The sequence below is a fragment of the Aphis gossypii genome, chromosome X, assembly GCF_020184175.1.
Source record: "Aphis gossypii isolate Hap1 chromosome X, ASM2018417v2, whole genome shotgun sequence".
In the NCBI taxonomy this organism is placed as follows: domain Eukaryota; kingdom Metazoa; phylum Arthropoda; class Insecta; order Hemiptera; family Aphididae; genus Aphis; species Aphis gossypii.
Window position 1 is genome coordinate 29,838,038 of NC_065533.1, and position 13,949 is coordinate 29,851,986.

General features: G+C 28.8%; 1 pseudogene; it reads right to left on the reverse strand.

Annotated features, from left to right (window-relative positions):
• Window positions 1-10,655: 10,655 nt before the first annotated feature.
• LOC126551540 (uncharacterized) lies at window positions 10,656-13,460 on the reverse strand (annotated as a pseudogene).
• Window positions 13,461-13,949: the final 489 nt, after the last annotated feature.

The following is a 13,949-nucleotide window of genomic DNA, read 5'->3' on the forward strand; positions in this document are numbered from 1 at the left end:
GGAAGGGTTGCGTTCCGTTCCGTTGACTTACTGTTTGTCCACATAACTCTTGACCAGAACCGTGTGGTCCACTTTCGATATCTCCTGCCTCCTTACGGCCTCGGCCGCGTCCGGCACCCGGTAGTAACGCGCCGCCGTTTAACCTTAACTTACCTAATTATTTCGCTATTATAGAGACCTTGAATTGATGGGGTTGTGATTGTCTTATCAATAGCTTTTTCACCTAGAGCGTTCCTCAGAAATGGCACATTTAAGTCAATTTCATTCGGCTCATGATTATGTGGAACTACAATTAAAATTTGGTTGTCCATCTCGTTTCTACTGATAGATGCTGAACCATGACATATAGGACGATTGGGATTTTTTTGTCGCTCACAAACCAACGTTATTTGATCTCTATTGACGAGTAACTTTCTTTTACAATATTTATATCCAAAATTATCAATATAAAATTTTGAGTTGAGCCGAATGCCAGGGATTGTCCTATATGTTCTTGCTTCTTGTTGTTGTTCTTGTTCTTCTGCCTGTGGTTGATCTTCTTCTTCTACCTGTGGTTGATCTTCTTCTTGTTGTTGTTGTTGATCTTCTTCTTCTGCTTGTGGTTGATCTTCTTGTTGTTCTTGAATCTGAATGGCAGGACGTTTTGCGTAGGTGTGGTCTTGTAGGAAGAGGTTAAGATTTGGAACACCAACTTCTTTATGATTGGCTGGAATGACATAGTCGTGAGCTCTCAATGCCATTTTACTATGCTAAACAAAACTTAAAAAAATATTAAACAAACAAAAGAAATATATGTATAAATATAAAGTCAGTTGGTTTTAAGAAAAACCTTTTATATATATATATATACTTATAGGCAAGTTACAGAGATTGGTCTTGAGAAACACCGTTTATTTCTTTTACTTACAGTAAAATCGCAGAGGTTAGTCTTAAAAAAAACTAATTCATTAATAATTATTCACTTTACATAAACTGAAGTTATTTCAGTTAGAACACATAGGTATATAATTTAGGTAATAAAAATAGATTCATGAATTATTAATAAGAAAAAGTTTTAAGTTATTTGATATGCTTTATAAATATTTGACATTGCACATTCTTCCAGCCATAACCAGTGTTGCCAACTCTGATTTTAGAAATCAGCTTAATACCATTCAAAATTAAGCTAAAAATTCCGCTAAAATTTCCGCCAATTTCAAAGTGATAATTCCGATAGGTATTATAAAAATGCCACCAATTTTTAATTTTATACTTTACCTACTTTTTATCATTGCTTACTAGTTACTCTTATTTATCAAGATAATAGATATATGTATTACGTATTCAAGAAGTACAAAATAACTCATTATTATTGAAATTTGTATATTTTTTGTACCTATTATGTGTCTATATGTGTTATTGAATAGGTAATTATGAAATCAAACAATACATTATTACAATGTTCAATTTCATCATATGATATAAGTATACTGTATAATTATGATAAGTGGTAGATACTTCATTAATATTTTCAAAAAATATACTAGCCTTTACATATTTTATCTATATTAAATAGAGTTTGAGTTCAACAAATCAAATTTATCAAATCAGTAAACAAATAATTGTATCATTAAAATTAATCATAGCCCATAGGATTTTATATTTTATATATTTTTTAATATTGAAAGCCTTCTTGATAAAAATAATGAAAATGAAACTTAACATAATCATTATTAAATTAGATATTGAAAGTTTTAGCCCTATTGACTTTCATAATATAGCTAATATTAATATAGTAATAAAATAAAATAATAATATTAAAATTTAATTTAATATGAGATTCTTCAAATTTTCAAAGAAGTCTTATACACGGTACAGTTAAAAGTTTTGCTTTAAATTAGTTATGACAAAATACAAAACATTGTACAATTAGAATATTAACATTTTAATAGTCACAACTATAGTCTTATATATTTCTAAAGAGGTACATCAAATTGTGATATAACATTTAAAATATTATAATAATAATATTTGAAACAAGCTTTATACTCTATTAATATTTTTCTTTATATTAAAGAAAACCAAATAATGAAATAAAAACAAAATATTATTATTTTCTTATAAATAAACAAAACTAAAACTTTTTGACCATCTATTAGGTGAATTATTTTAAATTAACATCCATAACAAATAATATAAGCTCAAATATGTAAAATTAATTAATAAACAAACCTCTAAATAATAGTATAAACAAATCAGAATTTTAAAGGACTTCATTACCTACACTTTTTTATAGCTTTGTCTACAATATTTCAGTAGGTAACATTAATCAAATTAATAATTTAATATTCTGGTATAAATATATCGGGGTAATGATTTTCTGTTTCATCTGAGTTATCAAGTTCAAATAACAAGTCTTCTGGTTCTATGTTTTGATCTATTTGACTAGATTTTAGTGGTTTATAAGCGTCTAACGTTCCTAAATGAATATATATATATATATAAAAAAAATTAAGACTAAAGTAAAATAATTAATTACCTAATGTTTAGGAAAAAACATATTTTATATTTAATTTACCTATTTGCTCAAGAACATTTCTTGGTATCACATAATTATGGCAACATTTTTGTAAACGACGTAGTCCACTCCATATGGTCAGTATTACATTAGTCATGTCATGACACATTCTATTGCGATGACAATTTTTAACAATATTCAACTGACTGAATGATCGTTCTACTTCTCCATTAGATAACGGCAATATAAGTAAACATTTTGTTAAATTAATAAGTTCAAAAAACGGATTTTCACCACTAGAGTCTTCATATTGTCCAACTTCTTTCCAAAAATCTTTTGTACTATTTGTATTTGTCCACTCTATAAGATGTAGTTTATTCCACTGTATTTATATTTTGTTTATGTCTGATTGTGATATATTCATTAGTTAGGCTAATGGAGTCAGTGATCCTTTTTGTACACTTAAACAGTTAGTCGGGCTGATAAGCGAAATATTCTTAAGGGTTTCAATATTGTCAGGTAACCTTTTTTTAAGTTGATCAACTAAACAAATTACAAACGTCACACATATGCCTCTAATTTTTTTTTCATTTTCAACCGACATACAATTATTTGTCCTCAATTTTTTAATTTTTTCTTCAAAAGCTTGACTCCCAAGTATGGTCTTGGATGTAAATTGTCTTTTAAACTACTGCTTAATATGTCTATATTACTCCCAGGTATACTTACTAACCCTGCTAATGTCTTTATGAGAAGTACTAGATCGTTTAGCAGTTTAACAGGGTCTGCAGAGTTGGACTGAAACATTTTGTTAACATACTGAGCTTCAGCTAATACAGGTTTTAAAAATATAAGCAATGCTTCATTGTTAATATCACAATACATATTGTACAAAGTCTTAGCTTTATAACATTTTTCGGTTGAACTAGCTATTTGGAAATGCTGTTTAAGTTCTTGCTATTGTTCCAGGATTCTTGAAACTGCAATTTCTATTGAAAGCCATCTAGTTTGTGTTACTCTTACAATTTTTAATGGGTCAATGCCATCATTTATAGTATTATATAATTTTTGGTAACTCAGTTATCTTTGAGAAGATTTACAAAACCAACTATATGTTTCAGATAGTAAGTATTCTAAATAGTCAGGTAACACTTCTGATGCTGCAGTAGGCACAGCTAATTGTATGGAATGGCAGACACAACGAACAAGTATTAGGTGTTTAACCTCTTTAGATAATATAGCATAAACACCATTGTGTTGTCCAACCATTACAGAGGCATTGTCACAACCAATTCCTCTAAGTTTTTGTATATCTAAGTTATAGAGTTTAAGTGCTGACTTTAAACTCTGTACAATACTTTCTGCATCTCCAGCTTCTAATAACTCAAGCGTTAGGAATGTTGAAACTCTACATTGCTGATTTGTTGAAAAATATATGATACAAATACCCAACTTTTTAGAAATAGAAATATCAGTAGATTCATCCACCAATACACTATATGGATTATCACCAATATCAGTTTTTAATATGTTTAGAAAGTGTGGATACAAAATATTTTGAATAATTCCACTACATTTAGTTCGGTGTAATTTAATATTATCAGCATCACTATTATTTTTAAAAATCATTTTGTTCATATCAGTGAGGTGATCTATTGATCTTATTGCAGAGTGACATGTAATGTATAGGCTCATAGCTCCCTCTGCAACTGATGTCTGTAACCCACGAGGAGTTGAACGCGAGAATGGCAATTTGTGCTGACGAGCAGTTGAAAATGGTTCTGAACATTTTATATGTTTTTTACTAAGGCTATGGGGAACAAGATCGGAATATTTAGCGTTGAATGACGATTTGCAATACTTACATCTTGCTATTGTGTTATCTAGGACCTTGAAATTCAATATGGATAATAAATCAGTTGAATCAACTTGACCAGACAACAGTTCCTTTAGAAACTACGGAAGCATTCGCCTGCGTTCAGCTAGAGATACGAGACCTAATTTAGCAGCAATAGCTGAATAGTCGTGCGGAGGGTGTTCGATGCCTAATAAGAAACCCGCAGAACGAAGTAACTGGCGCTGAACTCTTTCAAGCTGGAGAGAGTGATTAGCAGTATAAGGACTCCAAACAACCACATCATATTCTAATATAGGTCGTACTAAAGTATAATAAAGTAGTTTAAATGACGAGTCTAATTTAAAATCCCTAGCCAGCCTACTAATGAATCCAGGGTTTCTTATATTTCTTTATACTTCTTTTTTTATTTATTAAATGTTAAAACAAAATTTATGTAGTATGTACAATAAAAAAAATTAGTTTGTTGAAATTACCTGAAAATAAGGTTGTTATTTATGATGGTAGAAGTCCTGGATAGTGTAACGTTTTCACCGTAGAATTGTCGAAGTGTGAAGTAAAATCGGACGCTTCTGTTTCTGATATTTGAATTTGTTACGTATCTGTAAGATGACCATAAGTGAGTGTAACCTTGTGGTAGGTTAGCTGGATCTGATGCGCGCCAAGCTGAGTAAGTAAAGTCTGTTTCTGGATCATTACAGTTTTCAGCGATGGTAACTCCGTAGAGTTGGTTTATGTTTGATCTGACAGATTCAGTTCCAAATCGTGGAACCATAACTGTGCTACTGTCTCGGAATGCTATTCCAATAGGTTGGTCTTCATCTGCATTAAGAACTCGTGTACATAGTCTTAGTCTGTTGTTTTCTTCGTGTGAAGGACTGAACTTGTTAATGTATTCCATAGGAATAGATCCCTGAAGGTACATGGAATTATTTTCCGTGAGACTAATCCATATGTTTGGAATCGGAATAACGACTGCGTCGATATCACCTGATTCAATGAGAAGGCCTAATGTGAGTGAATAATTTATAGCACTGGGGTTCTTAGCGTAAGGCTGGAACCATAAAACGTCAGGGTAGACGTGTCTGTGTTTATCAAATAATTCGTGTTCGAAGGGCGGATCGGCTGGATTGTATGGGTCTTTTCCGACTAGGTATAGGCTGGCTTCTATGTCTTTTGATGGTGGTGGTAGTTTTGATTTATATGATGCTGGTGGTGTTAGAAACTTGATATAGCGGGCATATGACGCATCTGTTAACTCATCCGTTTCTTGATTTGATGTGACGGTGGGTGGAGATAGTGTGTGATATGTTGGTAGCGTAATACTCCAAATTGAGTGGTACATAATATTAATACCGGTGGAGTTTAAATGTTTAAATTGTTTAAATGAATGTATAAATCGTTAACAATTAAAAATGTAAAACAATAGTTATTTATTTATAATTCTTCACTATAAACATCCTACATCCGAATAAGTATTTGATTAAAATAATTGATTCTTTGTAGAGTAGTAAGATTTTCCTATTGTCGATTTGGAGATAATGATTAATTAAACATGATGCATTTTTTTGAGGAATACAATTTTTAGTGGCATAGGCTATTCATAAATGCTTATGCCACTGATATTAGAATATTATTAATGCTAAAGTTCTTAATAAGTTTTATACAATTTAAAAATTTAATATATTGGTGTGTGTATTGAAAAAGGTTTTCTTTTGAGTATATAAAATTCATTCTTGTATTAAAAAACTATTGTATAATATTCATTAGTATTTATGTTAAAATCCCTAAAGTCTAAGGAATTAAAAAAAATTAATAATTGCCTTTAATGTGAAATTTCCATGACTGCATTGAAAAAAATATTACTGTTCCTATTAACAAAAATGTCAAGTTAAGTATAAATAGTAAGCGTTAAATAACATAAACTGTATCGTTTATAGATAAAACTAATCAATTTGTATAACTCGGCCATTTGTCTTATGCACACATCGGTCATCGATTACTGTAAATATGTTTTTATTTTATATACCTAAATAAAATGCGTAATATTAACCTAATATTACAAGAAATAATAAAATAATTTTTTTACACAATTGGTGGCATCATTCGCTTAATTAGTACAGAATAATTTAAATAGAATTAATATTTTGGAGTTGTTAATATTATTATATTATGGATGGTAATATTTACGAAATGTTTTGTGAATCAAACTATTAACTTTTTTTTCTCATACAACCGATCTGGGCGATTAAATGATTGGTGTAGATAACATTTCGTCGATAATAATGCTTTACTATTGTAAAGCCACAACAAAATTATTATCGATGTCTCGTCGTCAACAATTTCGTGTTAAAAATAACTGGATTTTACACTTTAACTCGCATTATCAACGTACCGCCGCCGCCGCCGACAACACCGCCACCGACTTCCCCACCGACACCGTACTGTCACGGACGAGGCGATGATAGTCACGAATCACGGATTCCTTATGATTATTGTTTATTTGCCATTTGGCGACCGACCGACGATCGCGCGACGCGTCTGGTCAGTTCTTCAGGTTTTTTCAGTTGTCCGTTTTGATTTAATAAATTGTTCGTAATTAAAAATGTGTGATACTGACTTGTTTAACTTGACGACGTGAAATATTTATTTATTAAAATTTATTATAGATATTGTTTTTTGTGGTAAGTTTTATCGACATAAGTAGGTACTTGTACTAGTACCTAGTGGATATAAACTATTGAACTCGAAGTTCTGGAGATGTGTAATTGGTACACATAAGTACACATGACATTGAAATATGAAAAAAAATACATGAAATATGAATGTACTTTATAATATAGTACTTATACACAACAAACTCATTAATTGTTATGATTTATAATATAACATCTACGTGAAAACACGTGTTTTTAAAGGTTACGGTTACTTATATAGTAATTATGTCACTGCACCGTCCGTACCTATGTGTGTAATGTGTATCTCGTATTACAATTTGTAATTAAAGTACCCAAAAATTTACGATCTTGAAAATATTTTTGTGGTACATTTTACATATCTAATGACACTGATATGAAGTTTTTTTCGTGTTTGACAAAAATATAATGATTACCTATATTAAATATAATAATATAATATAATATTATTTTATTATTCTTTAATTATTAAAGAACAATATTCCTGTATTGGACTTGGAGCAAATTGGTGAAGCCTAGTACATTGGACAATTATTGCTTTGCCAAAAAATTTTGAAGTTTTCTTAAATTAATATAAGAAATTATTAAGATATCAGTTTTTTTAGTTATAACTGAATATTCTTAGTCATCATACCACATGTTTTTGGTATTGACATGACTTTTGCAATAACTATTGTTCAAATGTAATAGCATACATTATAGCCAGTTGGTAAAATTTCATTACATAAATAGTTAATGATATTCTTTGATTTTTAATGCTGGCAAAAATGGCAAAGCACAAATTTATAATTTACAACGAATATCAACAATTGAGTAATACAGAATAAAAGTAAGTATTTAATATAGGTACACGCAATAGTTTCAGTCTACAAATGACTTACCTATAGAGTATGAACCAAAAAAAAATAATAATAATAAGCATATTCTCATATTTTATTTTAATCAATAATATATTGAATTATCATCTATGATGTAAATAATATACATACAGGGGTTTTTAATGTTCAATTTATTTCTAGTAGAAATATTAATTTACATTTAGATGCATAATATGGTGTAATTTATATCAATATTATATGTGTCTGCCTGTGCCACAGTTTCTTGAGGCCTCGGACAGAATCAATTTATGAGGTCTTGAGCTGAAAGTCCTTAAGTTTATGTATGTTAAAATAATTTTCATTGTCCTTAGCTTATTAATATATAAAGTGAACATTTTAAGAAGCCTGAAACTTACCTGTATGAAGAATATAGTGACTAGCCAACGCGTTGTTATTAAGTTATAACTATATTATTTATTATTACAGACAGTAAATTAAGACTGTGTATGTTTTTCATGTTAAAATATAGTTACAAATAAATATTGCAAAACATCAGATTATTTAAGTTTTAAAATGATGAAAAAATTTATAAAAAATAAAATAATGATGTTGATAATTAAAAGTATCAATTTATCAAATAAACTTGGTATGTTGAAAAATGAAATAAAATGTAGGTAATGTGTATCATATTCACATGATATACAATATACATACTATCGATGTTATGATAATTTAATATAAAAGTTTCTCCCAAATCATCACTCAAGAAAGGAAATTTACTTTTCTTGATTTTAAATTAACTATATCATTTATAGATTTGTGCAACATTTGTTACAGCTCTAGTAGAAAAGTTAAATAGTACCTTTCCTTGAGTAAATGATTTTCACTTCAGCATGAACTACTTTAAGACAATTTTTCTCTTTCCTGTTAACACTTCAACATTTGCTATTGCTTTAAAAAAAAAATGTCTAACAGACAACTGCTTCTGAAGAGATGCATTCATTTTTTTCTTTCATTTGTTATTGACCTATACTAATTATAGTTAAATTTTTGATAATTTCTATTGGTTAATTCTAATTAATCCAATAATAAAAATAATTTTTTAAGAGATACATTAACATAATTGCAATTTTTTCTGTTAAATAATGTAGGAAAGTGAGTATTGGTGGAAGTCATTGTGTTAAAATGTTGCCCATTTAGTTAATTTTGGAAATGATTAAAAAGAATGAAATAATTTAAGTAGTTAAAATAAAATAATACAATAATACAATAAAATGTTTTAATATTTTGGACCTGCTAAATAATTAAATAAATATAAAAAAACATATGAATTTTTTGATTTTATTTTCTATGTCCAACAACCTGATAGGTGAGACCTATTTGTATAATGATAATTAGCCTACCAACTAATACTTATATCCTGGATGTGAATATGGACAGCCATTTCGAAAGAATGAGAGAGTTATATTGCACCTCATTCTAAATGAATTAGTGAACAGGAACTGAAATATTATCTAAAACAACTTCAATTGGGACTAAGGCTTTTATTTCATTTTCAATTGCTTCAACTTCTTTGCAAGTATTATTCTTTGTTTCTTTTTTATAGAAAAATTTGATGGGTCTACAGTAACGTGTGGCCAATGTTGTTAAATTTCTCCATAAAATATCATTTGTGTCATCAGTCTTACCAAAAGTTAATCGCAAAGGAACAAGAAAAAATAAAAACATGTTTGCATCGCTATATTCTACATCTTGTTCATAATTTTGTTTAGTTATCAGTGTTGTTATCTCCATCACTATTTGAATATGGATAATTTAGGGTTAAATTTGTACTTTGGTTAAATGCTTGGTGTTATTCGGTTTGTTCAGAACTTCCATCACACTCCCATTTAAATATATAAACTCAGCCTTTACATATTTTTCAAAAAAACTAAAATCCTCAGGTAAGTCAAAAGTTTGGAAGACTCGTTTAACCAGATGGTCCAATTAACATTGAAGAGGTATAGACACCAAATTCATATATTTCTATACCCTCAGGATAACACAATTTTTTTGCTTCTTGTATTCGATCATATGAAGGATACACATTTACCCCATGTTCTTTTAAACCTAATGGAGTTTGGTGATACACATTTTTTGTCATATGACAGTTAACCATACCGCTTCATCTACGGTATATGGTATTATGTTATTTTTTTCTAATGATTCATGAAAAGTTTTCCTAATTTTTGCAGGATGACTTGGAGAGTATTCAGTTGACTGTTTATTTCTGATTTAATTATGGACATTTAATATTCAACTTATTATATGATAAATTATTTTTTTATATAAATAAAGCTTTTATTTAGTACACTATTACTTATTAGTTTTATTACACAAACATTTTTGAAGTATGAATATACTCACAACATTAAGTTAACTAAATAAAAATAAAAATTATGTTGTGAGTAACTTATTTGATACTTTATGGATTAGATTATATTTAAATAACTATTGTATTATTGCTAGTATTAACCACATCATATAATAATATATATATTTCTTTATTGCATAATATAACTATTTGTTGTATTAACAAATATATTTAAACTGTTCAAAGGTTATAGAATAAGTTAATTTTAATATAGAACTCATATTTGTGGTCCAAGGATTAACTGGGTCGCCATATTTTTGAATTATAATTTTCATTTCTTGTATAGTGGATTGAGTAGGAGTTATTTCACTACCTAGTATAGCCCACGTGTTTATACTTATTTTGTAATCTGGATATTTATGTTCTCCTCCCAATGGGCGGTCTCTTATATTGTTGTCTACTTGTTTAAAAAGGGTCTGAAAAAAATAATTGTGTCAACCATTGTTGCCAGATTTTTAAAACCTAATAATCGTACCAAACTGATTTTATTTATCGTACTTAATCGTACAATCAGGGCCCCAAAATTATCGTACAATATCGTACGTTATTATTCACATTCACATAATGACATATTATAATCACAGATTATTATAATAAAGAAAAGTTTTTTCATTCGTAAACTGTTAAAGATATTAAAGAAAAAGTTATAATCAATAATTAAAAATACAAAATAATATAATGTTACAAATTAGCTGTTTATAGTTAGTTATAATATTGTCATAAAAAATAAATTGTAAAATTCAATAGTATAGGTAAGTAGATGCATATTAAAATGAAGTTAAATAATATAAAATACAATTTCACAACTTTTAAGTACCTAAGTCATTTTAAAATTATCACATATAAAAAATATAAAATTAAATAATTAATTAGTCATCTGGAATATAAATTGATGTATTCAAATTATTTGTGGACATAATATTAGGTTCAGTAATTGTAGGATTATATGTAGTAGGATATAGAACTGCACTTGTCATAGAATTAATCATTCTTTGAGTTGGATTAAAGTTAATACAATTTTGATCTTTGTATATTCCTCCCTTTACACATTGTTTTACTAAAAGATTGCCATTTATTGTAGATGTTATGAGACGGCATCTGTGTTTGGTCTTAATTCCATTTACTTTAGAGAATACACGTTCGCAGTCAGCATTAGAATGCGGTAGACTTAAAACTGCCAGTGAAAAATCCGCAAGTTCTTGAAACGTTTTGTGATGTCCTCTATATTCTTTTATACGAGACCTTAATAAAATTATAAAATTATAAATTTTTTTAATTAATTTCAATCAAATTTAATATTTCACCATAGTAAGTCTGGAGGATCATCTGAGTACTCCAATGTAGTAATGCTTTCTGGAAAAGAGTTATGTTCCAATGGAAGAGCTCTCCACTGATCATCAATTTTCTGAATTAGTTCATAATCTGTTTCATCAACAATTCTTGGAAATAATGTTACTAATGGTTGTAAAGAAGGATTGTGTTCACGAAAGTTCAATGATAATGCATGTTTTGCAGTTAACATTGACAATTTACTTAAATATTTATCATCCATATTATAATGTTTTCTAAGTTCTTCAGCTGCTTTTTGTAAAAAGTGTCTGCACCGATCAAAAAAGTGGATCAACTCCTTTTTTTTTTTATAACATTAGGCATACTCATCATTTGTAATACTTGTACACCTAGATACATTTGATTATTAGGTAATTGATATTCTTCTACTCTTGGTTCTATTTTACTAAGTTCTGTGCTCATGACATAATCTCTTTTCAAAAATGTTTACAAAATATCAGTATAAAGAGAACGAATCTTTTCATGTAGATCAGTAATAACAACTTTTTCTGTTTGGAAATATTTATTAAAATCATTAAATTTTGGTAAAATCCATGATAAAAAACTGAAATACATTTTAACTATTGGGTCATTTAAACCCTGATAAATTTGTTCAGTAGTCAGTAATTTTTGACTAAGATATGTATCATTAAAATATAATTGGAGTGCACTCCACTGTTCGAGTATACGTTTCACTACAGCTTCCAATGACAACCAACGTGTTTGAGAAGGGTGAAGTATTTTATGTGGTTTTAAATCTAAAAAGTTTTGAAATTGTCTAAGGGTACATTGACGTTTAGAACTACTATGGAGAAAAGAAAATATATTTCTAGCCAAATCCTCACATATGCGTGGCAACATCTTACATGCTTCACTAGCGCAAAGATGTGCACTGTGGCATATACATTTGAGAATTACAATTCCAGGGCATAATTCACGAAAACGTGAAGCAACCGAATTGTTTTTGCCCATCATGACATTACAGCCGTCCGACGCAAAACCAATTATATTGTCTAATGGAATTTTTCTATCAGTAAATGTTTTTATTAAAGAATTAAATAAACGTTCACCGGTTGCAGTCGGTTGCACTGTAGGTTCTGTTCCTTCATTAGAGTTCTTTATATTAAAAACATCATGTAATTCCCAGAATACTGATTCAATGCGTTTTGTTTCACTGCTATAAAATCTGTAAATTCCATAAAACTTAATATTTTTTATACTTAAATTAAATTGTTTTTATAAATTTACCTTACTACAACACATGAAGTTTTTACCGAACCTATATCCGTAGATTCATCTGTTAAAATACTAAACTTTTGTTTTTTCAACATCTCAGACAATTCTTCTTTGTATGTATTCCCAATAACATTTTGAATGACTGCAGTAGTTTTCGTTCGTTTCATTGATAATCCTTTTGCAATTTTAGAATCCGCAAATATTTCTTTTAATAAATCATTTAAATGGTCCATAGCCGAAAACGATATACAATGTTCGGCAACAAATGCTGCAAGTTTTATTTCGGCTGTTTTAATTTGAATGCCAATTGGGTTTTCTGCAGATGTAAACATTGACATCAAATTTTTTGGTGTAGCATTGGTTGAATTTATGTGATTTTTACTTTTCAGATGATTTTTTAGACAACCAAGTTCGGAAACAAAATCAACATTACATTTAATACACCTAGCGCGGTAAATGTTATTTTTAACTGGCTTCAACCATGTTGTGAACTCATCTTTTCCTTCCCATTCAACTCTATACTTCTGCTTTCTATGCTTATCTTTTTCATTTTTATGTAACTCGTTTCTAATTCTTCTTTTCTTTTTGGGAGTTGAAGGTTCCTCAAATGAATCATTTAAACGCTTAACAGATGACATTATGTTTTATATATAAAATATAGTAGTATAGTAGAATATTATATTATTGTTTATTATATAAATGTTTTCACCAAAAAATTATAAATATGGAATACTAATAGTAGGGAAAAACATATAAAGCATCACTATGACTATATCCACTGTGAATAAAAACTGTTAATAAAAATTATCTTCTACAGATAAATAAAATGTACCTTTGAAATATAAATATCACTGGCAATTCCAATACAATATTAATAATACATATAGGTAGGTACTACATTATTATAGAAACCCAAAATATTTCAACCTAAGACTAATAAAATCGGCTATTTCGATTTGGAGTTTTAATGTACTTTCAATTTTTTTATTAATGGGAGTGTGGGTGGGATAATGCAGGGGTTATCTTCTACACTTCGTCCTTAATTAATAGAGACAGGCCTGACAGTAACTAATAACGACTATGTATTAATAAAATACAACGTAAA